General features: G+C 46.7%; 13 non-coding genes and 2 pseudogenes across 13 annotated transcripts; all 15 read right to left on the reverse strand.

Moving 5' to 3' along the window:
* Positions 1–559: 559 nt before the first annotated feature.
* On the reverse strand, positions 560–750 carry LOC141204666 (U2 spliceosomal RNA). The gene has a single exon (XR_012275523.1). It is a non-coding gene; the product is annotated as a U2 spliceosomal RNA (small nuclear RNA).
* Positions 751–1,865: 1,115 nt separating this feature from the next.
* LOC141204667 (U2 spliceosomal RNA) lies at positions 1,866–2,056 on the reverse strand. Its single transcript, XR_012275524.1, has one exon. It is a non-coding gene; the product is annotated as a U2 spliceosomal RNA (small nuclear RNA).
* A 1,115-nt stretch (positions 2,057–3,171) lies between these two features.
* LOC141204668 (U2 spliceosomal RNA) lies at positions 3,172–3,362 on the reverse strand. Its single transcript, XR_012275525.1, has one exon. It is a non-coding gene; the product is annotated as a U2 spliceosomal RNA (small nuclear RNA).
* A 1,115-nt stretch (positions 3,363–4,477) lies between these two features.
* Positions 4,478–4,668, reverse strand: LOC141204669 (U2 spliceosomal RNA). Its single transcript, XR_012275526.1, has one exon. It is a non-coding gene; the product is annotated as a U2 spliceosomal RNA (small nuclear RNA).
* Positions 4,669–5,783: 1,115 nt separating this feature from the next.
* LOC141204670 (U2 spliceosomal RNA) lies at positions 5,784–5,974 on the reverse strand. Its single transcript, XR_012275527.1, has one exon. It is a non-coding gene; the product is annotated as a U2 spliceosomal RNA (small nuclear RNA).
* A 1,112-nt stretch (positions 5,975–7,086) lies between these two features.
* On the reverse strand, positions 7,087–7,277 carry LOC141204088 (U2 spliceosomal RNA). Its single transcript, XR_012275060.1, has one exon. It is a non-coding gene; the product is annotated as a U2 spliceosomal RNA (small nuclear RNA).
* A 1,115-nt stretch (positions 7,278–8,392) lies between these two features.
* Positions 8,393–8,583, reverse strand: LOC141204671 (U2 spliceosomal RNA). The gene has a single exon (XR_012275528.1). It is a non-coding gene; the product is annotated as a U2 spliceosomal RNA (small nuclear RNA).
* Positions 8,584–9,698: 1,115 nt separating this feature from the next.
* On the reverse strand, positions 9,699–9,889 carry LOC141204672 (U2 spliceosomal RNA). Its single transcript, XR_012275529.1, has one exon. It is a non-coding gene; the product is annotated as a U2 spliceosomal RNA (small nuclear RNA).
* A 1,115-nt stretch (positions 9,890–11,004) lies between these two features.
* On the reverse strand, positions 11,005–11,195 carry LOC141204673 (U2 spliceosomal RNA). Its single transcript, XR_012275530.1, has one exon. It is a non-coding gene; the product is annotated as a U2 spliceosomal RNA (small nuclear RNA).
* Positions 11,196–12,310: 1,115 nt separating this feature from the next.
* LOC141204674 (U2 spliceosomal RNA) lies at positions 12,311–12,501 on the reverse strand. Its single transcript, XR_012275531.1, has one exon. It is a non-coding gene; the product is annotated as a U2 spliceosomal RNA (small nuclear RNA).
* Positions 12,502–13,616: 1,115 nt separating this feature from the next.
* Positions 13,617–13,817, reverse strand: LOC141204347 (U2 spliceosomal RNA; annotated as a pseudogene).
* A 2,116-nt stretch (positions 13,818–15,933) lies between these two features.
* LOC141204314 (U2 spliceosomal RNA) lies at positions 15,934–16,126 on the reverse strand. Its single transcript, XR_012275265.1, has one exon. It is a non-coding gene; the product is annotated as a U2 spliceosomal RNA (small nuclear RNA).
* Positions 16,127–21,688: 5,562 nt separating this feature from the next.
* On the reverse strand, positions 21,689–21,768 carry LOC141204407 (U2 spliceosomal RNA; annotated as a pseudogene).
* A 1,114-nt stretch (positions 21,769–22,882) lies between these two features.
* Positions 22,883–23,073, reverse strand: LOC141204676 (U2 spliceosomal RNA). The gene has a single exon (XR_012275533.1). It is a non-coding gene; the product is annotated as a U2 spliceosomal RNA (small nuclear RNA).
* A 1,114-nt stretch (positions 23,074–24,187) lies between these two features.
* Positions 24,188–24,369, reverse strand: LOC141204380 (U2 spliceosomal RNA). The gene has a single exon (XR_012275309.1). It is a non-coding gene; the product is annotated as a U2 spliceosomal RNA (small nuclear RNA).
* Positions 24,370–25,545: the final 1,176 nt, after the last annotated feature.

The following is a 25,545-nucleotide window of genomic DNA, read 5'->3' on the forward strand; positions in this document are numbered from 1 at the left end:
GTTGGGTTCTCTTTTATAGTCTGCAGGCATTAAATAAAAGAAGTCAGTGTTCCAGCAGAAGGAGACAACGTTTCAGAAAAGGCATTGTAGCAAACCAAAAAAGAAATTTTAAGCGCAGCAGAGTAACCAGCGCACATACCTGTTAGCTCAGGTGAGTTTAAAAGGCTGCTGTTGATAACAAGGGCATTTGCTAAATAGATGGTGTGTGTGCAACAATATACTGAAAGGTCAATTATATTGTGCAGCTTATCTCACCACCTGTAGTTATTTAGGTGAAAGCTCCAAAATGCTTGCCTAATATGTCTGTTTATCCAAAAGGAAGTAAAAAGGGAGAGCTAGAAAGATAGCATTGCATCACATTACATGGCAATGCAATGCACAGTTGCTGAAGTTGAACCAAAATGAGCTTGTAATCTGGCTTCTGCAACTTTGAACATGAAAAATCCAATGAGGAGAAGAAAAGCAAAGCCAAAGAGTCCATCCCAAAATCCGACAAACAAGCAAAATGAACAAAAAACATTGAATTCAATTCTTTCTGATTTTAGAAACTGCATTAAAGAAGGGGTGCACCGGTCCTGGAGATACTGCAATACCAGGTCAATGCGTGGAGTGGACAGAGCAAGCTCTTTTTCCATCTCCCTGTTCTAAAAATCCATTTAATATATGGTCCCCAGATAGGGGACGTATCAGATATTAAACTGATAAGAACAGATACTACACTTGATCTTAGCCAAAAGGCCGAGAAGCGATAACCAGAATTGGTTTCAAACTACGGAGCCACCCAAGGATCCTGAAAAGTCCATTTGTGGAGATGAGCTCCTGGACTCCCGTTAAGAAGACATGTTGTCAACCTCTAGATCCCTTACATGCCTGCACTTTTCGGCTTGCTGCTGCTGCAATCCACGCGTTTTAGATCTGCATAACTCCACCTCTTTAAACACAGCACCTTCACCCCTTGCTGTTCCCACCCGCCTCAACACCGTTGGAAGGGAGGAGAACCAATTAAGGCGGGGGGTGGGGTGGAACGAGCAGCTGTCTACCCTTAGCAGGAGGGCTCCTGATTACATACCTCTCCCGCTGCTGCTGCTGCTGGCTGTCCAGCAGCAGACTGAAGGTGGCTGCTGCTGTGCACAGGTATATAAAGGCTCAGAGCCTATTATGACACGCGCAGCCAGCGTTCCATTGCCACATTCCATCTACTGCAGGCAGGATACCTGGCTGGCTGAATGTCGCTGAGAAGCTCACAGAGACCGCCATAAGCAACAGTTTAACAGAATGCCACAGACTAATCAACCAAACTTTTTGGGTTGGGTTCTCTTTTATAGTCTGCAGGCATTAAATGAAAGAAATCAGTGTTCCAGCAGAAGGAGACAACGTTTCAGAAAAGGCATTGTAGCAAACCAAAAAAGAAATTTTAAGCGCAGCAGAGTAACCAGCGCACATACCTGTTAGCTCAGGTGAGTTTAAAAGGCTGCTGTTGATAACAAGGGCATTTGCTAAATAGATGGTGTGTGTGCAACAATATACTGAAAGGTCAATTATATTGTGCAGCTTATCTCACCACCTGTAGTTATTTAGGTGAAAGCTCCAAAATGCTTGCCTAATATGTCTGTTTATCCAAAAGGAAGTAAAAAGGGAGAGCTAGAAAGATAGCATTGCATCACATTACATGGCAATGCAATGCACAGTTGCTGAAGTTGAACCAAAATGAGCTTGTAATCTGGCTTCTGCAACTTTGAACATGAAAAATCCAATGAGGAGAAGAAAAGCAAAGCCAAAGAGTCCATCCCAAAATCCGACAAACAAGCAAAATGAACAAAAAACATTGAATTCAATTCTTTCTGATTTTAGAAACTGCATTAAAGAAGGGGTGCACCGGTCCTGGAGATACTGCAATACCAGGTCAATGCGTGGAGTGGACAGAGCAAGCTCTTTTTCCATCTCCCTGTTCTAAAAATCCATTTAATATATGGTCCCCAGATAGGGGACGTATCAGATATTAAACTGATAAGAACAGATACTACACTTGATCTTAGCCAAAAGGCCGAGAAGCGATAACCAGAATTGGTTTCAAACTACGGAGCCACCCAAGGATCCTGAAAAGTCCATTTGTGGAGATGAGCTCCTGGACTCCCGTTAAGAAGACATGTTGTCAACCTCTAGATCCCTTACATGCCTGCACTTTTCGGCTTGCTGCTGCTGCAATCCACGCGTTTTAGATCTGCATAACTCCACCTCTTTAAACACAGCACCTTCACCCCCTGCTGTTCCCACCCGCCTCAACACCGTTGGAAGGGAGGAGAACCAATTAAGGCGGGGGGTGGGGTGGAACGAGCAGCTGTCTACCCTTAGCAGGAGGGCTCCTGATTACATACCTCTCCTGCTGCTGCTGCTGCTGGCTGTCCAGCAGCAGACTGAAGGTGGCTGCTGCTGTGCACAGGTATATAAAGGCTCAGAGCCTATTATGACACGCGCAGCCAGCGTTCCATTGCCACATTCCATCTACTGCAGGCAGGATACCTGGCTGGCTGAATGTCGCTGAGAAGCTCACAGAGACCGCCATAAGCAACAGTTTAACAGAATGCCACAGACTAATCAACCAAACTTTTTGGGTTGGGTTCTCTTTTATAGTCTGCAGGCATTAAATGAAAGAAGTCAGTGTTCCAGCAGAAGGAGACAACGTTTCAGAAAAGGCATTGTAGCAAACCAAAAAAGAAATTTTAAGCGCAGCAGAGTAACCAGCGCACATACCTGTTAGCTCAGGTGAGTTTAAAAGGCTGCTGTTGATAACAAGGGCATTTGCTAAATAGATGGTGTGTGTGCAACAATATACTGAAAGGTCAATTATATTGTGCAGCTTATCTCACCACCTGTAGTTATTTAGGTGAAAGCTCCAAAATGCTTGCCTAATATGTCTGTTTATCCAAAAGGAAGTAAAAAGGGAGAGCTAGAAAGATAGCATTGCATCACATTACATGGCAATGCAATGCACAGTTGCTGAAGTTGAACCAAAATGAGCTTGTAATCTGGCTTCTGCAACTTTGAACATGAAAAATCCAATGAGGAGAAGAAAAGCAAAGCCAAAGAGTCCATCCCAAAATCCGACAAACAAGCAAAATGAACAAAAAACATTGAATTCAATTCTTTCTGATTTTAGAAACTGCATTAAAGAAGGGGTGCACCGGTCCTGGAGATACTGCAATACCAGGTCAATGCGTGGAGTGGACAGAGCAAGCTCTTTTTCCATCTCCCTGTTCTAAAAATCCATTTAATATATGGTCCCCAGATAGGGGACGTATCAGATATTAAACTGATAAGAACAGATACTACACTTGATCTTAGCCAAAAGGCCGAGAAGCGATAACCAGAATTGGTTTCAAACTACGGAGCCACCCAAGGATCCTGAAAAGTCCATTTGTGGAGATGAGCTCCTGGACTCCCGTTAAGAAGACATGTTGTCAACCTCTAGATCCCTTACATGCCTGCACTTTTCGGCTTGCTGCTGCTGCAATCCACGCGTTTTAGATCTGCATAACTCCACCTCTTTAAACACAGCACCTTCACCCCCTGCTGTTCCCACCCGCCTCAACACCGTTGGAAGGGAGGAGAACCAATTAAGGCGGGGGGTGGGGTGGAACGAGCAGCTGTCTACCCTTAGCAGGAGGGCTCCTGATTACATACCTCTCCTGCTGCTGCTGCTGCTGGCTGTCCAGCAGCAGACTGAAGGTGGCTGCTGCTGTGCACAGGTATATAAAGGCTCAGAGCCTATTATGACACGCGCAGCCAGCGTTCCATTGCCACATTCCATCTACTGCAGGCAGGATACCTGGCTGGCTGAATGTCGCTGAGAAGCTCACAGAGACCGCCATAAGCAACAGTTTAACAGAATGCCACAGACTAATCAACCAAACTTTTTGGGTTGGGTTCTCTTTTATAGTCTGCAGGCATTAAATGAAAGAAGTCAGTGTTCCAGCAGAAGGAGACAACGTTTCAGAAAAGGCATTGTAGCAAACCAAAAAAGAAATTTTAAGCGCAGCAGAGTAACCAGCGCACATACCTGTTAGCTCAGGTGAGTTTAAAAGGCTGCTGTTGATAACAAGGGCATTTGCTAAATAGATGGTGTGTGTGCAACAATATACTGAAAGGTCAATTATATTGTGCAGCTTATCTCACCACCTGTAGTTATTTAGGTGAAAGCTCCAAAATGCTTGCCTAATATGTCTGTTTATCCAAAAGGAAGTAAAAAGGGAGAGCTAGAAAGATAGCATTGCATCACATTACATGGCAATGCAATGCACAGTTGCTGAAGTTGAACCAAAATGAGCTTGTAATCTGGCTTCTGCAACTTTGAACATGAAAAATCCAATGAGGAGAAGAAAAGCAAAGCCAAAGAGTCCATCCCAAAATCCGACAAACAAGCAAAATGAACAAAAAACATTGAATTCAATTCTTTCTGATTTTAGAAACTGCATTAAAGAAGGGGTGCACCGGTCCTGGAGATACTGCAATACCAGGTCAATGCGTGGAGTGGACAGAGCAAGCTCTTTTTCCATCTCCCTGTTCTAAAAATCCATTTAATATATGGTCCCCAGATAGGGGACGTATCAGATATTAAACTGATAAGAACAGATACTACACTTGATCTTAGCCAAAAGGCCGAGAAGCGATAACCAGAATTGGTTTCAAACTACGGAGCCACCCAAGGATCCTGAAAAGTCCATTTGTGGAGATGAGCTCCTGGACTCCCGTTAAGAAGACATGTTGTCAACCTCTAGATCCCTTACATGCCTGCACTTTTCGGCTTGCTGCTGCTGCAATCCACGCGTTTTAGATCTGCATAACTCCACCTCTTTAAACACAGCACCTTCACCCCCTGCTGTTCCCACCCGCCTCAACACCGTTGGAAGGGAGGAGAACCAATTAAGGCGGGGGGTGGGGTGGAACGAGCAGCTGTCTACCCTTAGCAGCAGGGCTCCTGATTACATACCTCTCCTGCTGCTGCTGCTGCTGGCTGTCCAGCAGCAGACTGAAGGTGGCTGCTGCTGTGCACAGGTATATAAAGGCTCAGAGCCTATTATGACACGCGCAGCCAGCGTTCCATTGCCACATTCCATCTACTGCAGGCAGGATACCTGGCTGGCTGAATGTCGCTGAGAAGCTCACAGAGACCGCCATAAGCAACAGTTTAACAGAATGCCACAGACTAATCAACCAAACTTTTTGGGTTGGGTTCTCTTTTATAGTCTGCAGGCATTAAATGAAAGAAGTCAGTGTTCCAGCAGAAGGAGACAACGTTTCAGAAAAGGCATTGTAGCAAACCAAAAAAGAAATTTTAAGCGCAGCAGAGTAACCAGCGCACATACCTGTTAGCTCAGGTGAGTTTAAAAGGCTGCTGTTGATAACAAGGGCATTTGCTAAATAGATGGTGTGTGTGCAACAATATACTGAAAGGTCAATTATATTGTGCAGCTTATCTCACCACCTGTAGTTATTTAGGTGAAAGCTCCAAAATGCTTGCCTAATATGTCTGTTTATCCAAAAGGAAGTAAAAAGGGAGAGCTAGAAAGATAGCATTGCATCACATTACATGGCAATGCAATGCACAGTTGCTGAAGTTGAACCAAAATGAGCTTGTAATCTGGCTTCTGCAACTTTGAACATGAAAAATCCAATGAGGAGAAGAAAAGCAAAGCCAAAGAGTCCATCCCAAAATCCGACAAACAAGCAAAATGAACAAAAAACATTGAATTCAATTCTTTCTGATTTTAGAAACTGCATTAAAGAAGGGGTGCACCGGTCCTGGAGATACTGCAATACCAGGTCAATGCGTGGAGTGGACAGAGCAAGCTCTTTTTCCATCTCCCTGTTCTAAAAATCCATTTAATATATGGTCCCCAGATAGGGGACGTATCAGATATTAAACTGATAAGAACAGATACTACACTTGATCTTAGCCAAAAGGCCGAGAAGCGATAACCAGAATTGGTTTCAAACTACGGAGCCACCCAAGGATCCTGAAAAGTCCATTTGTGGAGATGAGCTCCTGGACTCCCGTTAAGAAGACATGTTGTCAACCTCTAGATCCCTTACATGCCTGCACTTTTCGGCTTGCTGCTGCTGCGATCCACGCGTTTTAGATCTGCATAACTCCACCTCTTTAAACACAGCACCTTCACCCCCTGCTGTTCCCACCCGCCTCAACACCGTTGGAAGGGAGGAGAACCAATTAAGGCGGGGGGTGGGGTGGAACGAGCAGCTGTCTACCCTTAGCAGGAGGGCTCCTGATTACATACCTCTCCTGCTGCTGCTGCTGGCTGTCCAGCAGCAGACTGAAGGTGGCTGCTGCTGTGCACAGGTATATAAAGGCTCAGAGCCTATTATGACACGCGCAGCCAGCGTTCCATTGCCACATTCCATCTACTGCAGGCAGGATACCTGGCTGGCTGAATGTCGCTGAGAAGCTCACAGAGACCGCCATAAGCAACAGTTTAACAGAATGCCACAGACTAATCAACCAAACTTTTTGGGTTGGGTTCTCTTTTATAGTCTGCAGGCATTAAATGAAAGAAGTCAGTGTTCCAGCAGAAGGAGACAACGTTTCAGAAAAGGCATTGTAGCAAACCAAAAAAGAAATTTTAAGCGCAGCAGAGTAACCAGCGCACATACCTGTTAGCTCAGGTGAGTTTAAAAGGCTGCTGTTGATAACAAGGGCATTTGCTAAATAGATGGTGTGTGTGCAACAATATACTGAAAGGTCAATTATATTGTGCAGCTTATCTCACCACCTGTAGTTATTTAGGTGAAAGCTCCAAAATGCTTGCCTAATATGTCTGTTTATCCAAAAGGAAGTAAAAAGGGAGAGCTAGAAAGATAGCATTGCATCACATTACATGGCAATGCAATGCACAGTTGCTGAAGTTGAACCAAAATGAGCTTGTAATCTGGCTTCTGCAACTTTGAACATGAAAAATCCAATGAGGAGAAGAAAAGCAAAGCCAAAGAGTCCATCCCAAAATCCGACAAACAAGCAAAATGAACAAAAAACATTGAATTCAATTCTTTCTGATTTTAGAAACTGCATTAAAGAAGGGGTGCACCGGTCCTGGAGATACTGCAATACCAGGTCAATGCGTGGAGTGGACAGAGCAAGCTCTTTTTCCATCTCCCTGTTCTAAAAATCCATTTAATATATGGTCCCCAGATAGGGGACGTATCAGATATTAAACTGATAAGAACAGATACTACACTTGATCTTAGCCAAAAGGCTGAGAAGCGATAACCAGAATTGGTTTCAAACTACGGAGCCACCCAAGGATCCTGAAAAGTCCATTTGTGGAGATGAGCTCCTGGACTCCCGTTAAGAAGACATGTTGTCAACCTCTAGATCCCTTACATGCCTGCACTTTTCGGCTTGCTGCTGCTGCGATCCACGCGTTTTAGATCTGCATAACTCCACCTCTTTAAACACAGCACCTTCACCCCCTGCTGTTCCCACCCGCCTCAACACCGTTGGAAGGGAGGAGAACCAATTAAGGCGGGGGGTGGGGTGGAACGAGCAGCTGTCTACCCTTAGCAGGAGGGCTCCTGATTACATACCTCTCCTGCTGCTGCTGCTGCTGGCTGTCCAGCAGCAGACTGAAGGTGGCTGCTGCTGTGCACAGGTATATAAAGGCTCAGAGCCTATTATGACACGCGCAGCCAGCGTTCCATTGCCACATTCCATCTACTGCAGGCAGGATACCTGGCTGGCTGAATGTCGCTGAGAAGCTCACAGAGACCGCCATAAGCAACAGTTTAACAGAATGCCACAGACTAATCAACCAAACTTTTTGGGTTGGGTTCTCTTTTATAGTCTGCAGGCATTAAATGAAAGAAGTCAGTGTTCCAGCAGAAGGAGACAACGTTTCAGAAAAGGCATTGTAGCAAACCAAAAAAGAAATTTTAAGCGCAGCAGAATAACCAGCGCACATACCTGTTAGCTCAGGTGAGTTTAAAAGGCTGCTGTTGATAACAAGGGCATTTGCTAAATAGATGGTGTGTGTGCAACAATATACTGAAAGGTCAATTATATTGTGCAGCTTATCTCACCACCTGTAGTTATTTAGGTGAAAGCTCCAAAATGCTTGCCTAATATGTCTGTTTATCCAAAAGGAAGTAAAAAGGGAGAGCTAGAAAGATAGCATTGCATCACATTACATGGCAATGCAATGCACAGTTGCTGAAGTTGAACCAAAATGAGCTTGTAATCTGGCTTCTGCAACTTTGAACATGAAAAATCCAATGAGGAGAAGAAAAGCAAAGCCAAAGAGTCCATCCGAAAATCCGACAAACAAGCAAAATGAACAAAAAACATTGAATTCAATTCTTTCTGATTTTAGAAACTGCATTAAAGAAGGGGTGCACCGGTCCTGGAGATACTGCAATACCAGGTCAATGCGTGGAGTGGACAGAGCAAGCTCTTTTTCCATCTCCCTGTTCTAAAAATCCATTTAATATATGGTCCCCAGATAGGGGACGTATCAGATATTAAACTGATAAGAACAGATACTACACTTGATCTTAGCCAAAAGGCCGAGAAGCGATAACCAGAATTGGTTTCAAACTAGGGAGCCACCCAAGGATCCTGAAAAGTCCATTTGTGGAGATGAGCTCCTGGACTCCCGTTAAGAAGACATGTTGTCAACCTCTAGATCCCTTACATGCCTGCACTTTTCGGCTTGCTGCTGCTGCAATCCACGCGTTTTAGATCTGCATAACTCCACCTCTTTAAACACAGCACCTTCACCCCCTGCTGTTCCCACCCGCCTCAACACCGTTGGAAGGGAGGAGAACCAATTAAGGCGGGGGGTGGGGTGGAACGAGCAGCTGTCTACCCTTAGCAGGAGGGCTCCTGATTACATACCTCTCCTGCTGCTGCTGCTGCTGGCTGTCCAGCAGCAGACTGAAGGTGGCTGCTGCTGTGCACAGGTATATAAAGGCTCAGAGCCTATTATGACACGCGCAGCCAGCGTTCCATTGCCACATTCCATCTACTGCAGGCAGGATACCTGGCTGGCTGAATGTCGCTGAGAAGCTCACAGAGACCGCCATAAGCAACAGTTTAACAGAATGCCACAGACTAATCAACCAAACTTTTTGGGTTGGGTTCTCTTTTATAGTCTGCAGGCATTAAATGAAAGAAGTCAGTGTTCCAGCAGAAGGAGACAACGTTTCAGAAAAGGCATTGTAGCAAACCAAAAAAGAAATTTTAAGCGCAGCAGAGTAACCAGCGCACATACCTGTTAGCTCAGGTGAGTTTAAAAGGCTGCTGTTGATAACAAGGGCATTTGCTAAATAGATGGTGTGTGTGCAACAATATACTGAAAGGTCAATTATATTGTGCAGCTTATCTCACCACCTGTAGTTATTTAGGTGAAAGCTCCAAAATGCTTGCCTAATATGTCTGTTTATCCAAAAGGAAGTAAAAAGGGAGAGCTAGAAAGATAGCATTGCATCACATTACATGGCAATGCAATGCACAGTTGCTGAAGTTGAACCAAAATGAGCTTGTAATCTGGCTTCTGCAACTTTGAACATGAAAAATCCAATGAGGAGAAGAAAAGCAAAGCCAAAGAGTCCATCCGAAAATCCGACAAACAAGCAAAATGAACAAAAAACATTGAATTCAATTCTTTCTGATTTTAGAAACTGCATTAAAGAAGGGGTGCACCGGTCCTGGAGATACTGCAATACCAGGTCAATGCGTGGAGTGGACAGAGCAAGCTCTTTTTCCATCTCCCTGTTCTAAAAATCCATTTAATATATGGTCCCCAGATAGGGGACGTATCAGATATTAAACTGATAAGAACAGATACTACACTTGATCTTAGCCAAAAGGCCGAGAAGCGATAACCAGAATTGGTTTCAAACTAGGGAGCCACCCAAGGATCCTGAAAAGTCCATTTGTGGAGATGAGCTCCTGGACTCCCGTTAAGAAGACATGTTGTCAACCTCTAGATCCCTTACATGCCTGCACTTTTCGGCTTGCTGCTGCTGCAATCCACGCGTTTTAGATCTGCATAACTCCACCTCTTTAAACACAGCACCTTCACCCCCTGCTGTTCCCACCCGCCTCAACACCGTTGGAAGGGAGGAGAACCAATTAAGGCGGGGGGTGGGGTGGAACGAGCAGCTGTCTACCCTTAGCAGGAGGGCTCCTGATTACATACCTCTCCTGCTGCTGCTGCTGCTGGCTGTCCAGCAGCAGACTGAAGGTGGCTGCTGCTGTGCACAGGTATATAAAGGCTCAGAGCCTATTATGACACGCGCAGCCAGCGTTCCATTGCCACATTCCATCTACTGCAGGCAGGATACCTGGCTGGCTGAATGTCGCTGAGAAGCTCACAGAGACCGCCATAAGCAACAGTTTAACAGAATGCCACAGACTAATCAACCAAACTTTTTGGGTTGGGTTCTCTTTTATAGTCTGCAGGCATTAAATGAAAGAAGTCAGTGTTCCAGCAGAAGGAGACAACGTTTCAGAAAAGGCATTGTAGCAAACCAAAAAAGAAATTTTAAGCGCAGCAGAGTAACCAGCGCACATACCTGTTAGCTCAGGTGAGTTTAAAAGGCTGCTGTTGATAACAAGGGCATTTGCTAAATAGATGGTGTGTGTGCAACAATATACTGAAAGGTCAATTATATTGTGCAGCTTATCTCACCACCTGTAGTTATTTAGGTGAAAGCTCCAAAATGCTTGCCTAATATGTCTGTTTATCCAAAAGGAAGTAAAAAGGGAGAGCTAGAAAGATAGCATTGCATCACATTACATGGCAATGCAATGCACAGTTGCTGAAGTTGAACCAAAATGAGCTTGTAATCTGGCTTCTGCAACTTTGAACATGAAAAATCCAATGAGGAGAAGAAAAGCAAAGCCAAAGAGTCCATCCCAAAATCCGACAAACAAGCAAAATGAACAAAAAACATTGAATTCAATTCTTTCTGATTTTAGAAACTGCATTAAAGAAGGGGTGCACCGGTCCTGGAGATACTGCAATACCAGGTCAATGCGTGGAGTGGACAGAGCAAGCTCTTTTTCCATCTCCCTGTTCTAAAAATCCATTTAATATATGGTCCCCAGATAGGGGACGTATCAGATATTAAACTGATAAGAACAGATACTACACTTGATCTTAGCCAAAAGGCCGAGAAGCGATAACCAGAATTGGTTTCAAACTACGGAGCCACCCAAGGATCCTGAAAAGTCCATTTGTGGAGATGAGCTCCTGGACTCCCGTTAAGAAGACATGTTGTCAACCTCTAGATCCCTTACATGCCTGCACTTTTCGGCTTGCTGCTGCTGCAATCCACGCGTTTTAGATCTGCATAACTCCACCTCTTTAAACACAGCACCTTCACCCCCTGCTGTTCCCACCCGCCTCAACACCGTTGGAAGGGAGGAGAACCAATTAAGGCGGGGGGTGGGGTGGAACGAGCAGCTGTCTACCCTTAGCAGGAGGGCTCCTGATTACATACCTCTCCTGCTGCTGCTGCTGCTGGCTGTCCAGCAGCAGACTGAAGGTGGCTGCTGCTGTGCACAGGTATATAAAGGCTCAGAGCCTATTATGACACGCGCAGCCAGCGTTCCATTGCCACATTCCATCTACTGCAGGCAGGATACCTGGCTGGCTGAATGTCGCTGAGAAGCTCACAGAGACCGCCATAAGCAACAGTTTAACAGAATGCCACAGACTAATCAACCAAACTTTTTGGGTTGGGTTCTCTTTTATAGTCTGCAGGCATTAAATGAAAGAAGTCAGTGTTCCAGCAGAAGGAGACAACGTTTCAGAAAAGGCATTGTAGCAAACCAAAAAAGAAATTTTAAGCGCAGCAGAGTAACCAGCGCACATACCTGTTAGCTCAGGTGAGTTTAAAAGGCTGCTGTTGATAACAAGGGCATTTGCTAAATAGATGGTGTGTGTGCAACAATATACTGAAAGGTCAATTATATTGTGCAGCTTATCTCACCACCTGTAGTTATTTAGGTGAAAGCTCCAAAATGCTTGCCTAATATGTCTGTTTATCCAAAAGGAAGTAAAAAGGGAGAGCTAGAAAGATAGCATTGCATCACATTACATGGCAATGCAATGCACAGTTGCTGAAGTTGAACCAAAATGAGCTTGTAATCTGGCTTCTGCAACTGTGAACATGAAAAATCCAATGAGGAGAAGAAAAGCAAAGCCAAAGAGTCCATCCCAAAATCCGACAAACAAGCAAAATGAACAAAAAACATTGAATTCAATTCTTTCTGATTTTAGAAACTGCATTAAAGAAGGGGTGCACCGGTCCTGGAGATACTGCAATACCAGGTCAATGCGTGGAGTGGACAGAGCAAGCTCTTTTTCCATCTCCCTGTTCTAAAAATCCATTTAATATATGGTCCCCAGATAGGGGACGTATCAGATATTAAACTGATAAGAACAGATACTACACTTGATCTTAGCCAAAAGGCCGAGAAGCGATAACCAGAATTGGTTTCAAACTACGGAGCCACCCAAGGATCCTGAAAAGTCCATTTGTGGAGATGAGCTCCTGGACTCCCGTTAAGAAGACATGTTGTCAACCTCTAGATCCCTTACATGCCTGCACTTTTTGGCTTGCTGCTGCTGCAATCCACGCGTTTTAGATCTGCATAACTCCACCTCTTTAAACACAGCACCTTCACCCCCTGCTGTTCCCACCCGCCTCAACACCGTTGGAAGGGAGGAGAACCAATTAAGGCGGGGGGTGGGGTGGAACGAGCAGCTGTCTACCCTTAGCAGGAGGGCTCCTGATTACATACCTCTCCTGCTGCTGCTGCTGCTGGCTGTCCAGCAGCAGACTGAAGGTGGCTGCTGCTGTGCACAGGTATATAAAGGCTCAGAGCCTATTATGACACGCGCAGCCAGCGTTCCATTGCCACATTCCATCTACTGCAGGCAGGATACCTGGCTGGCTGAATGTCGCTGAGAAGCTCACAGAGACCGCCATAAGCAACAGTTTAACAGAATGCCACAGACTAATCAACCAAACATTTTGGATTGGGTTCTCTTTTATAGTCTGCAGGCATTAAATGAAAGAAGTCAGTGTTCCAGCAGAAGGAGACAACGTTTCAGAAAAGGCATTGTAGCAAACCAAAAAAGAAATTTTAAGCGCAGCAGAGTAACCAGCGCACATACCTGTTAGCTCAGGTGAGTTTAAAAGGCTGCTGTTGATAACAAGGGCATTTGCTAAATAGATGGTGTGTGTGCAACAATATACTGAAAGGTCAATTATATTGTGCAGCTTATCTCACCACCTGTAGTTATTTAGGTGAAAGCTCCAAAATGCTTGCCTAATATGTCTGTTTATCCAAAAGGAAGTAAAAAGGGAGAGCTAGAAAGATAGCATTGCATCACATTACATGGCAATGCAATGCACAGTTGCTGAAGTTGAACCAAAATGAGCTTGTAATCTGGCTTCTGCAACTTTGAACATGAAAAATCCAATGAGGAGAAGAAAAGCAAAGCCAAAGAGTCCATCCCAAAATCTGACAAACAAGCAAAATGAACAAAAAACATTGAATTCAATTCTTTCTGATTTTAGAAACTGCATTAAAGAAGGGGTGCACCGGTCCTGGAGATACTGCAATACCAGGTCAATGCGTGGAGTGGACAGAGCAAGCTCTTTTTCCATCTCCCTGTTCTAAAAATCCATTTAATATATGGTCCCCAGATAGGGGACGTATCAGATATTAAACTGATAAGAACAGATTTTTTTTTTTTTTTTTTTTTTTTTTTCCAAACACTCAGAAATTAAGTTTTATAATCTTAAATCATATATCACTAAACTCAAGATTTTAGTTCCATCATCGTGTTTAGATATTATATTTATATTTTTTCATTTGAATTAATATATATAAAGTTAAACATAACAATTCCTTTACAGTTTCAACAGTTTCCAAACAAATCAGAACTGACATTACTTCACCCGGTTTCCCAAACTAAATATCCCCTTTTTCCCTTTTACTTTCCTCCCAACAAAACCCCTTAACTTCTTTTCTTCCTCCTCATGCTCTAACCGCATTATGCAAATTTTCTTCTCCTGTTGTCCACACCAAAAAACGTCTCTTTCCGTTCCAAATACCAACTTTGTTCCTGTATAATTTCTGAAACTTTACCATCTTACATTTAGATTCCAAAAAAAACATTATCTCCTCTATTTCCACAAACGGATTGTCCATGTAAATTATCACACTCTTCGGTTTCCCCATGAATGATGCACTTACTCCAATTTTCCCAGAATCCTCTTCACTCCAGCATTTGAAAAAATGAATGCACTTTTCCTCAGAAACTAGAGTCACATCACAAACTTTACCTTGCTTTATTTCTTGCATACAGTAGATATCCTTCTCCAAAACTTCATGTTTCCTCAAAATTTCCAGAATCCATTTTTCTTCCAAAAAAGTTTCTTCCATCTCCCGTTTCACAAAAAAACGTAAGCATCTCTTCTTTTTCCAAAACTCCATCTCAACAATCCGTTTTCCTTCCGTTTTTCCTTTTAATCCTCCAAATGTTGCCACCACAGCTATGTGTGGCGACAGTTGCCCCCCACAGCTATGTGTGGTGACAAGGTGATCGCCTCTCGTTGCCCAGGGACTAATCCGACTCCCTAATAGCAGCAGGGGGGTTTAGCTCCACCGATGAGTGTAGCGATCCCCCCAGGCCAAGGAGCCGGGTACCCCAAGCACCTCCCAGTCAAGACCAAGGCAGCAACCGCTAGATCACTGCACTTGATCTTAGCCAAAAGGCCGAGAAGCGATAACCAGAATTGGTTTCAAACTACGGAGCCACCCAAGGATCCTGAAAAGTCCATTTGTGGAGATGAGCTCCTGGACTCCCGTTAAGAAGACATGTTGTCAACCTCTAGATCCCTTACATGCCTGCACTTTTCGGCTTGCTGCTGCTGCAATCCACGCGTTTTAGATCTGCATAACTCCACCTCTTTAAACACAGCACCTTCACCCCCTGCTGTTCCCACCCGCCTCAACACCGTTGGAAGGGAGGAGAACCAATTAAGGCGGGGGGTGGGGTGGAACGAGCAGCTGTCTACCCTTAGCAGGAGGGCTCCTGATTACATACCTCTCCTGCTGCTGCTGCTGCTGGCTGTCCAGCAGCAGACTGAAGGTGGCTGCTGCTGTGCACAGGTATATAAAGGCTCAGAGCCTATTATGACACGCGCAGCCAGCGTTCCATTGCCACATTCCATCTACTGCAGGCAGGATACCTGGCTGGCTGAATGTCGCTGAGAAGCTCACAGAGACCGCCATAAGCAACAGTTTAACAGAATGCCACAGACTAATCAACCAAACTTTTTGGGTTGGGTTCTCTTTTATAGTCTGCAGGCATTAAATGAAAGAAGTCAGTGTTCCAGCAGAAGGAGACAACGTTTCAGAAAAGGCATTGTAGCAAACCAAAAAAGAAATTTTAAGCGCAGCAGAGTAACCAGCGCACATACCTGTTAGCTCAGGTGAGTTTAAAAGGCTGCTGTTGATAACAAGGGCATTTGCTAAATAGATGGTGTGTGTGCAACAATATACTGAAAGGTCAATTATATTGTGCAGCTTATCTCACCACCTGTAGTTATTTAGGTGAAAGCTCCAAAATGCTTGCCTAATATGTCTGTTTATCCAAAAGGAAGTAAAAAGGGAGAGCTAGAAAGATAGCATTGCATCACATTACATGGCAATGCAATGCACAGTTGCTGAAATTGAACCAAAATGAGCTTGTAATCTGGCTTCTGCAACTTTGAACATGAAAAATCCAATGAGGAGAAGAAAAGCAAAGCCAAAGAGTCCATCCCAAAATCCGACAAACAAGCAAAATGAACAAAAAACATTGAATTCAATTCTTTCTGATTTTAGAAACTGCATTAAAGAAGGGGTGCACCGGTCCTGGAGATACTGCAATACCAGGTCAATGCGTGGAGTGGACAGAGCAAGCTCTTTTTCCATCTCCCTGTTCTAAAAATCCATTTAATATATGGTCCCCAGATAGGGGACGTATCAGATATTAAACTGATCAGAACAGATTTTTTGATTGAATATATCTTTTATTAGCACAAAAAATAAGTTAACAGACAGTGTACAGTGCCGCAGCCCAGTACACACAGAATTCTACATCATATTTACATAGCATGAGGATACGACGCACTAACTAGACACATCACACCCCTATGCTACACAAAACACTCAATCTGAAAGAAAAAGCATGTCAATCAATACAGTACGACGAACCGTGATAAGGGATGGGGATTGGGAAAAAGGGGATGGGGAGGGGAAAATCACAGGCCCGAAGCTTTATTGAAAGACAAGACACATAAGGGGAGAGGGGGAGGAGGGGTTTAGTCCTCGTCCTCGTCCTCCGGACCGTCCATGATGGAATAGTCTCTGAGCAGGCTGTGGATCAGCCTGCGGCAGTCCTGGATGGACATCCTCTCCCTCCTCAAGATGAGCCGGTTCCTGGCGACCCAAACGGCATCCTTGAAGCAGTTCATAAGGCGCCAAGCCTCCTGGATGGCTCCGACGGTATGAACCCCAGGGAAGAGTCCGTAAAGCACAGAATGGTGCGATAGGCTCGCCCTGGGGACAGAGTTCCTCAGGTCGTCCTCAAGTGCAGTCAATAGGCGCTGTGCAAATCCGCAGTCCCAAAAAGTGTGCAAAGATGTTTCCTCCACGAAGGGGCACCTTGGGCAGTACCGGGTCTTGCACAGGTTCCGGGCATGCATGAATGACCGGACGGGCAGTCCGCCCTGAATCGCCATCCACGACAAGTCCTTGTGCCCGTTGGTCAGCCTGTCAGACGACACATTTGTCCACACAGTCTCCAGCGTGTCCTGGTGAAGTCCTGTGATGTTCTCCACGTCATCCTTGGCTCTGATTAGCTTGTGGATAGTTTTGGGCTTCCACAAGTCGGGCTTGAGTCCCTCCAGTTGATGCTCCCCCACAAATCGAACGACGTCTCCGTAGAACCATGGCGTCGTCCAGTTGTAGGGGAAGGAGCTGTCCCACTTGTCCCAGCCGAGTCGCCTCCAAAGAGGAAGCAGAAAGAAGCGAGACATGGACCTGCCCGCGGAGCCATTCTTGACTTGCAAAGTCCGGCGGACACAATCACACACAAAAGAGGATCGCAGGAGGGTGGGGATATCTGGAACGCCCTTCCCACCCTTGCGAGGCTCCTTGTACATGACGGCCCGCCTGACTCTGTCCATCTTGGATCCCCAGACAAAGTGAAACACTGTCCTGGTAATGGCCCTGCACACAGTGACGTGTGGGGGCCAGGCCTGCGCCGTGTACTGCAAGACGGGCAGGACCTCATTACGCAGGACGAGTGCCTTACCCTCACAAGTGAGGTGTCTGAGGCTCCAGAGTCCGATCCGTTGCTTCACCTTGGCCAAGCGTTCTTGCCAGGACTTGAGGGCCGCTCCTTCCTTCCCGAACCAGACTCCCAGCACCTTGAGGAAATCCGGTTGAATGTTGAAGGGGAAGGGGGCGGAGGAGGCCGGCTGCCAATCCCCGAAGAGCATGGCTTCCGACTTCCTGCAGTTGACTTTGGCCCCTGAAGCCCGGCCGAACCTCTCACACGTCTGGACGAGGGCGTCGACTGAACCACGATCAGCGCAGAAGACGGTGACGTCGTCCATGTAGAGCGAGCACTTGACCTCGTGTCGTCCCGGACCCGGTGCGGTGATCCCTCTGATCTCTCCATTCTGCCGGATAGCCTCTGCGAAGAGTTCTATAACACAAACAAAAAGAAGAGGTGATAGAGGGCAGCCTTGTCTGACCCCAGAGAGGACAGGGAAGGGGTCAGTCTTCCAGCCGTTCACCAACACCGAGCTGTGGATATCAAAATACATCAGACGGACATACGAACAAAACATGTTACCCAAACCTAACCGGTGCAGAGCTCGGCCCATGAACTCGTGGGAAACCCGGTCGAAGGCCTTCTCCTGATCCAAGGAGACCAGGGCCGCGTGTGCGCGGCGGACCTTGATGTACTCGACCGTGTCCCGCACGAGAGCGAGGCTGTCTGCGATGCGACGTCCAGGGATGCCGCAGGTCTGGTCCGGGTGGATGATCCGTCCGATGACCGTCTTAAGTCGTGTCGCCATCGTCTTGGCCAGGATCTTGTAGTCCACGTTGAGCAGAGTGATGGGACGCCAATTCCTCAGGTCGCACCTCTCTCCCTTCCGCTTGTACAGGATCGTGACCATTCCTTCCCTCAAAGATGGAGGCATTCTACCCTCCACCACCATCTCCTCGTACAGGTCCAACAGGTCCGGACAGATGAGGTCTCCCAGCACTACATAGAGCTCCGCTGGAAGACCATCACTGCCCGGGGTCCTGCCGGTCCTAAAGGATTTAGCGGCAGAGAGCAATTCGCCCACCATCAGAGGTTTGTCCAAGGCTGCCGTGCCTGCAGGATCAAGATGGTTAGTGATACCTGACAGGAACTTATCAGCAGCGTCGGGGTCGGTAGTCTTGTGGGAGTAGAGTTCGCTGTAGAAGTCGCTGACGACCCTCATCACGTCCTCCTTCCCACGTCGCATGTTTCCGCTCTCGTCTCGCAGCTCGTTCAGGGGCATGTGACCGGCATGAAGTTTCCTGAAAAAGAATGAGTTACATTTCTCACCCTTCTCCAGATTCTCCACTTTGGAACGGAAGATGATTCGCTTGGACTCCTCCTCAAAGTGCCTTTTCAGGCTCTTCTTGGTCTCCTCCAGCTCCTCCCTCACGTCCCAGCCGCAGTGAAGAAGGTCCTGCAGCGACCGCAGCTCGCGCTGCAGCCCTCTGAAGTCCCTCCTCTTCTCACACTCCTGTTGTCGACCCTTGGCCTGAAAGAAACAGCGAAACTCAAGTTTAACATATTCCCACCAATCAGAGACTGTTTGGAAGCTACCCTTGTAGGACTGCCACATTGCGTAGGCTGCTCTCAGCTCCTCCACGACTTCATCCTGAGCCAGCAGAGCACAATTCAGCTTCCAGGAGCCGGGGCCGGACGGAAAACCGTCGCCGAGGACACCTTGTAAGTGAATGGCTCTGTGGTCGGAGAAGAAGCAGGAGACCATCGAGTGCCTACTCTGCCTGACTGCCCGAGAGGTGAACACAAAGTCAATCCTGGAGCGGAGTGAGCCATCGGGTCGGCTCCACGAATAGTTCGTGGAGCCTCTCCCCATGGAGCCCACCACGTCCTGAAGAGAGGCCTCGGTTACCATCTCGATGAGCAGCTTGGACGTGATGTCCAACTTGGCAGATGTGCCAGAACTACGACCGTCCTCCTCGATGGGGCAGTTGAAATCCCCGGCCATCACTAAGGTCCTGGTGGTGGCAAGCTGAAGCCGCAGGGTCTGGAAAAGCTCCAAACGCTCATTCTTCAGTGGGGACGCATACACGTTGATGAACCTGACAGGTTCCCCCGCCCAGTTGCCATCTACAACAAGAGCCCTGCCGCAGATGAGCTCCTGGACGGACTCAAGCGTGAATGCGCCCCCCCTGATCAGAATTGCGACCCCCGCAGACTTGCAGTCACCCCCACCGGACCAGTAGGATGGACCGTGGGACCACTCCCTGGCCAGATGTTTGAAGGACCTAGAGGAGGGAAGGGAACATTCCTGCAACATATAAACATCACACAACTGGGAAGTAAGGAAGGCATAAATAGTCTGACGTCTGAACTTGTCCTTGATGCTCCTGACATTAATGGAAAATAAGTTAATATTAGCCATCATGTAGGGAAAAAAGAAAAAGTTAGCGCAGGCAATACACCTTAGTTACCACTCCGGTCGGGTGGTCCCTCGTCGGTGTTGACTGCTGGTGACGGGATCACCAGCAGGCCCTCTTCCTCCATCTGGTCAAGCAGCGCGGCCTCAATCTCGGCGACCACCAGTTCCTCCTCTTCTGGCTCGGCCACCAGGGTCTCAACCATGTGCTCCATCTCTTCTGGCTCAGGGAGGGTATCCTCCTTTTCGCCTACGAAATCCAGAATCTTCTTTTTGGAGGATTCAGTAGCAGGGCTGTCCTCCACCTTCCTCTTTCCCCGGGTTGGAACTGGGGAGACAAGAAGGGGAAAATCCTCCTCGGAATAGATAGCGGCGGGTGGAGGAAAGGTTAATTCCACCGCTACCATGGTCTGGGGAGGGAGAGTGGCTGCCGGGGCAGGGGAAAGGACACCTGCTGAGGAGTAGGGGAAGGAGGAAGAGGAAGTGGAATCCTCAGCAGGGGTGGCCGGGGTGGGGGGGGATTGGACGGGGGTGGCAGGGGGAGGGATCGAGAGAGGGGTGACAGAACTCTTACCCTCCTTTGACTTTTTCTTCTGCTTCGGAGCTGCTGGGACCGTCGCTGGGGCTTTGGCCACCGACTCCTTGACCGCTTTGGCCTTGGTCGTCTCGGCCTTGGCCGCTGGGGCCTTGGTCGTCGCGTCCTTGACCTTCACAGGCCTGGTCGTCGGGGCCTTGTCCTCCGTAGCTGGGGTCGTCGCAACCACCGATGCCCAGGATCTCTCACGCCTGGGGCAATCCTTGTACAGATGAGCCGCCAGCCCACACAGGTTGCAGGACGTCTTCTTCGGGCAGTCCTTCGAGCTGTGTCCCGTCACTCGACAAATCCTGCAGGCATCCTCCTTGCAGTCCTTCATCTCGTGGCCGTTCTTGCCGCATCTCCTGCAGTTCCGCGGCATGTCCGGGTAATAGATGAGGCCGTAGGAGTTGCCCAGGGAGAATGTCGGGGGCAGGTGCCGAAGTCCGTCTGAGTACGCCAGGTCCCTGTGAAGTCTAACGGTCACCGACCACTTACCTGTCCAGAAGCCGAGTCCATTCAGGATGTGAGAGGGTTCCTTCACAACCAAACAGAAGCGTCTCAGGAAGGTACAGATGTCTTGGCCTGGGGTGTGCGGGTTGCGCATGGAGACCGTGATCCTCCTTTCATCCCTCTGGATAGGGCAGCTACCTGTAAAGGCAGAGAAAGAATTATCCGGTCCTTTTGCGCTTACCATTTCCCAGAACCTCCTGCAGGTGTTCACAGTGGCGAAGGTGACGAAGAAGATCCCCGTCAAGAAGGTCTGGATGCTGAGGGTGTCCGACCTGGAGAAGCCTCGATCCAGCAGCATCTTCTGGCAGAACACGTCCGAGGACATGTCCGGCACCCTCCCATCCACTTCCTTCAGCTTCAGGGCCACCGTCTGCCGCATCCATGGCTCCAGGGCTGGAGCTTCGTGGCGGGGCTTCTGGGGTCCCTTCTGCTGGCCAGTCGTGGAGGCAGAGTCCTTGGGGTCAGAATCGGCTCCTGGCTGGGCCCTCCTGGCTGTCCCCAGCTCCAGGCTCTTCTTTTCGGCCTTCCTCGCAGCGCTTGCCATGGCTTTCCTCCTGCAGTTACTTCTTGGAGCTGGATCTGGAACTCTTCCCGGAATGGGTGGAGCTATGCAGATTCTTCTCCCGTCGTGTTCTGGACAAATTCCCCGAAAGGTCTTTGTCTCGATGATTTTCTTCCTCGAAGATTCCACAGGACAGCCCGATTCTTCTCCGAGTCTTCGTCTTCTTCTGGATTCTTTAGAGCTTCTTCCTCCCACCGATATCTGCCTTCGTTCTCTGATGTCAGCTGGGCTCCGAAGCTCTTCTCCTTCCGAGTTCGATCGCTCTCATCAAGTGTAGATCGTAGCTCTTGTGTTCTTAAAAGAACAGATACTACACTTGATCTTAGCCAAAAGGCCGAGAAGCGATAACCAGAATTGGTTTCAAACTACGGAGCCACCCAAGGATCCTGAAAAGTTCATTTGTGGAGATGAGCTCCTGGACTCCCGTTAAGAAGACATGTTGTCAACCTCTAGATCCCTTACATGCCTGCACTTTTCGGCTTGCTGCTGCTGCAATCCACGCGTTTTAGATCTGCATAACTCCACCTCTTTAAACACAGCACCTTCACCCCCTGCTGTTCCCACCCGCCTCAACACCGTTGGAAGGGAGGAGAACCAATTAAGGCGGGGGTGGGGTGGAACGAGCAGCTGTCTATCCTTAGCAGGAGGGCTCCTGATTACATACCTCTCCTGCTGCTGCTGCTGCTGGCTGTCCAGCAGCAGACTGAAGGTGGCTGCTGCTGTGCACAGGTATATAAAGGCTTAGAGCCTATTATGACACGCGCAGCCAGCGTTCCATTGCCACATTCCATCTACTGCAGGCAGGATACCTGGCTGGCTGAATGTCGCTGAGAAGCTCACAGAGACCGCCATAAGCAACAGTTTAACAGAATGCCACAGACTAATCAACCAAACTTTTTGGGTTGGGTTCTCTTTTATAGTCTGCAGGCATTAAATGAAAGAAGTCAGTGTTCCAGCAGAAGGAGACAACGTTTCAGAAAAGGCATTGTAGCAAACCAAAAAAGAAATTTTAAGCGCAGCAGAGTAACCAGCGCACATACCTGTTAGCTCAGGTGAGTTTAAAAGGCTGCTGTTGATAACAAGGGCATTTGCTAAATAGATGGTGTGTGTGCAACAATATACTGAAAGGTCAATTATATTGTGCAGCTTATCTCACCACCTGTAGTTATTTAGGTGAAAGCTCCAAAATGCTTGCCTAATATGTCTGTTTATCCAAAAGGAAGTAAAAAGGGAGAGCTAGAAAGATAGCATTGCATCACATTACATGGCAATGCAATGCACAGTTGCTGAAGTTGAACCAAAATGAGCTTGTCATCTGGCTTCTGCAACTTTGAACATGAAAAATCCAATGAGGAGAAGAAAAGCAAAGCCAAAGAGTCCATCCCAAAATCCGACAAACAAGCAAAATGAACAAAAAACATTGAATTCAATTCTTTCTGATTTTAGAAACTGCATTAAAGAAGGGGTGCACCGGTCCTGGAGATACTGCAATACCAGGTCAATGCGTGGAGTGGACAGAGCAAGCTCTTTTTCCATCTCCCTGTTCTAAAAATCCATTTAATATATGGTCCCCAGATAGGGGACGTATCAGATATTAAACTGATAAGAACAGATACTACACTTGATCTTAGCCAAAAGGCCGAGAAGCGATAACCAGAATTGGTTTCAAACTACGGAGCCACCCAAGGATCCTGAAAAGTCCATTTGTGGAGATGAGCTCCTGGACTCCCGTTAAGAAGACATGTTGTCAACCTCTAGATCCCTTACATGCCTGCACTTTTCGGCTTGCTGCTGCTGCAATCCACGCGTTTTAGATCTGCATAACTCCACCTCTTTAAACACAGCACCTTCACCCCCTGCTGTTCCCACCCGCCTCAACACCGTTGGAAGGGAGGAGAACCAATTAAGGCGGGGGGTGGGGGGAACGAGCAGCTGTCTACCCTTAGCAGGAGGGCTCCTGATTACATACCTCTCCTGCTGCTGCTGCTGCTGGCTGTCCAGCAGCAGACTGAAGGTGGCTGCTGCTGTGCACAGGTATATAAAGGGTCAGAGCCTATTATGACACGCGCAGCCAGCGTTCCATTGCCACATTCCATCTACTGCAGGCAGGATACCTGGCTGGCTGAATGTCGCTGAGAAGCTCACAGAGACCGCCATAAGCAACAGTTTAACAGAATGCCACAGACTAATCAACCAAACTTTTTGGGTTGGGTTCTCTTTTATAGTCTGCAGGCATTAAATGAAAGAAGTCAGTGTTCCAGCAGAAGGAGACAACGTTTCAGAAAAGGCATTGTAGCAAACCAAAAAAGAAATTTTAAGCGCAGCAGAGTAACCAGCGCACATACCTGTTAGCTCAGGTGAGTTTAAAAGGCTGCTGTTGATAACAAGGGCATTTGCTAAATAGATGGTGTGTGTGCAACAATATACTGAAAGGTCAATTATATTGTGCAGCTTATCTCACCACCTGTAGTTATTTAGGTGAAAGCTCCAAAATGCTTGCCTAATATGTCTGTTTATCCAAAAGGAAGTAAAAAGGGAGAGCTAGAAAGATAGCATTGCATCACATTACATGGCAATGCAATGCACAGTTGCTGAAGTTGAACCAAAATGAGCTTGTAATCTGGCTTCTGCAACTTTGAACATGAAAAATCCAATGAGGAGAAGAAAAGCAAAGCCAAAGAGTCCATCCCAAAATCCGACAAACAAGCAAAATGAACAAAAAACATTGAATTCAATTCTTTCTGATTTTAGAAACTGCATTAAAGAAGGGGTGCACCGGTCCTGGAGATACTGCAATACCAGGTCAATGCGTGGAGTGGACAGAGCAAGCTCTTTTTCCATCTCCCTGTTCTAAAAATCCATTTAATATATGGTCCCCAGATAGGGGACGTATCAGATATTAAACTGATAAGAACAGATTTTTTTTTTTTTTTTTTTCCACTCAGATTACAAGTCCCATATTTACCATTTCATGCTTTGCAATGATTTCCAAATGGTATTAGGTTGTTATCCATCATTGTGGGTCATATATCCATTTTTACAATCTTATTTTATATATATACGTTTATATTATCACAATACAGTTATTCCATATTCTTTACATCACAACATTACAATCTTTACCATTACGATTTAAGGCAACATTCCTCTCTTCAGGCCATATGCTGCCAAGGCATTCAAAACCCTTCCATCCAGAAACCGACCATCCCAAGCTTCTTCTACCTCTTTAGCCAGCGACTGAGGTATTCTGTAAGTTGAAAAAAAACGATGCATATCGCTATAAATGTTATTCCACACTTTGCGCCTTAGACTAGCCTGACTCCCCCCTTCACAACTCTTTAGCATTTTCAACACTTCTTGTCTCTCCTCCATCTCCCTCATATTTTTTTCTGAAACATCCTTTGCTTTACTAGAGTCCTTCCCAGATGACAAAACTCCTTCAATTTCTTCTCTGGCTTCACATGCGACATCCTCTCTTTCTTCTTCACTAGTTTCTTCACCCTCCTCCTCCTCTTCCATATTACTTACAGCACCTTCCTTTTCATCCTGACTGGAGGACTCACTTTCCTCCTGATCTTCTGACTCCCTATCCACCTCCACTTCTTCTTCCAAGCTAGTATTTTCAATCTCAACGTCTGTGATATCACTCTCAGTATCTTCTTCCATATGATCACCTTCTTTTCTTATATCTCTTATTTGTTCCTCCTTCTTTTGAGATATGTTCTCTTCCGTTTCATCATGGGGGGCAGCTTCAGACTCTTCTTCTTTTCCATCTTCCTTGTCAACTGACTTCTCCTCCCTTTTATTGACAGGACAGCAATCATATAAATGACCACTGCCACCACATAGATTACATTTCTTACTTTTTTCACAATTCTCTGCCTTATGTCCCACTTCTTCACACTTGGCACACCACTGTAATGTACAGGAATCCTTTTCATGGCCATACTGTTTACAACGCCTACAAAACTTCGGCATACCTGTAAAGAACATATCTCCATTAACTGTCCCGATTTTGAATCTACTTGGTGGGAGTACCACAACACCATCCGAACTTTCCTTGAACTTGACCAGGAACCTCCACCTCGTGGTCCAAAAACCATATCGGTTAAACATTTTGCCA

This window comes from Phyllobates terribilis, unplaced genomic scaffold (assembly GCF_046119375.1).
Source record: "Phyllobates terribilis strain yellow unplaced genomic scaffold, ASM4611937v1 Scaffold_134__1_contigs__length_4944459, whole genome shotgun sequence".
Lineage (NCBI taxonomy): Eukaryota > Metazoa > Chordata > Amphibia > Anura > Dendrobatidae > Phyllobates > Phyllobates terribilis.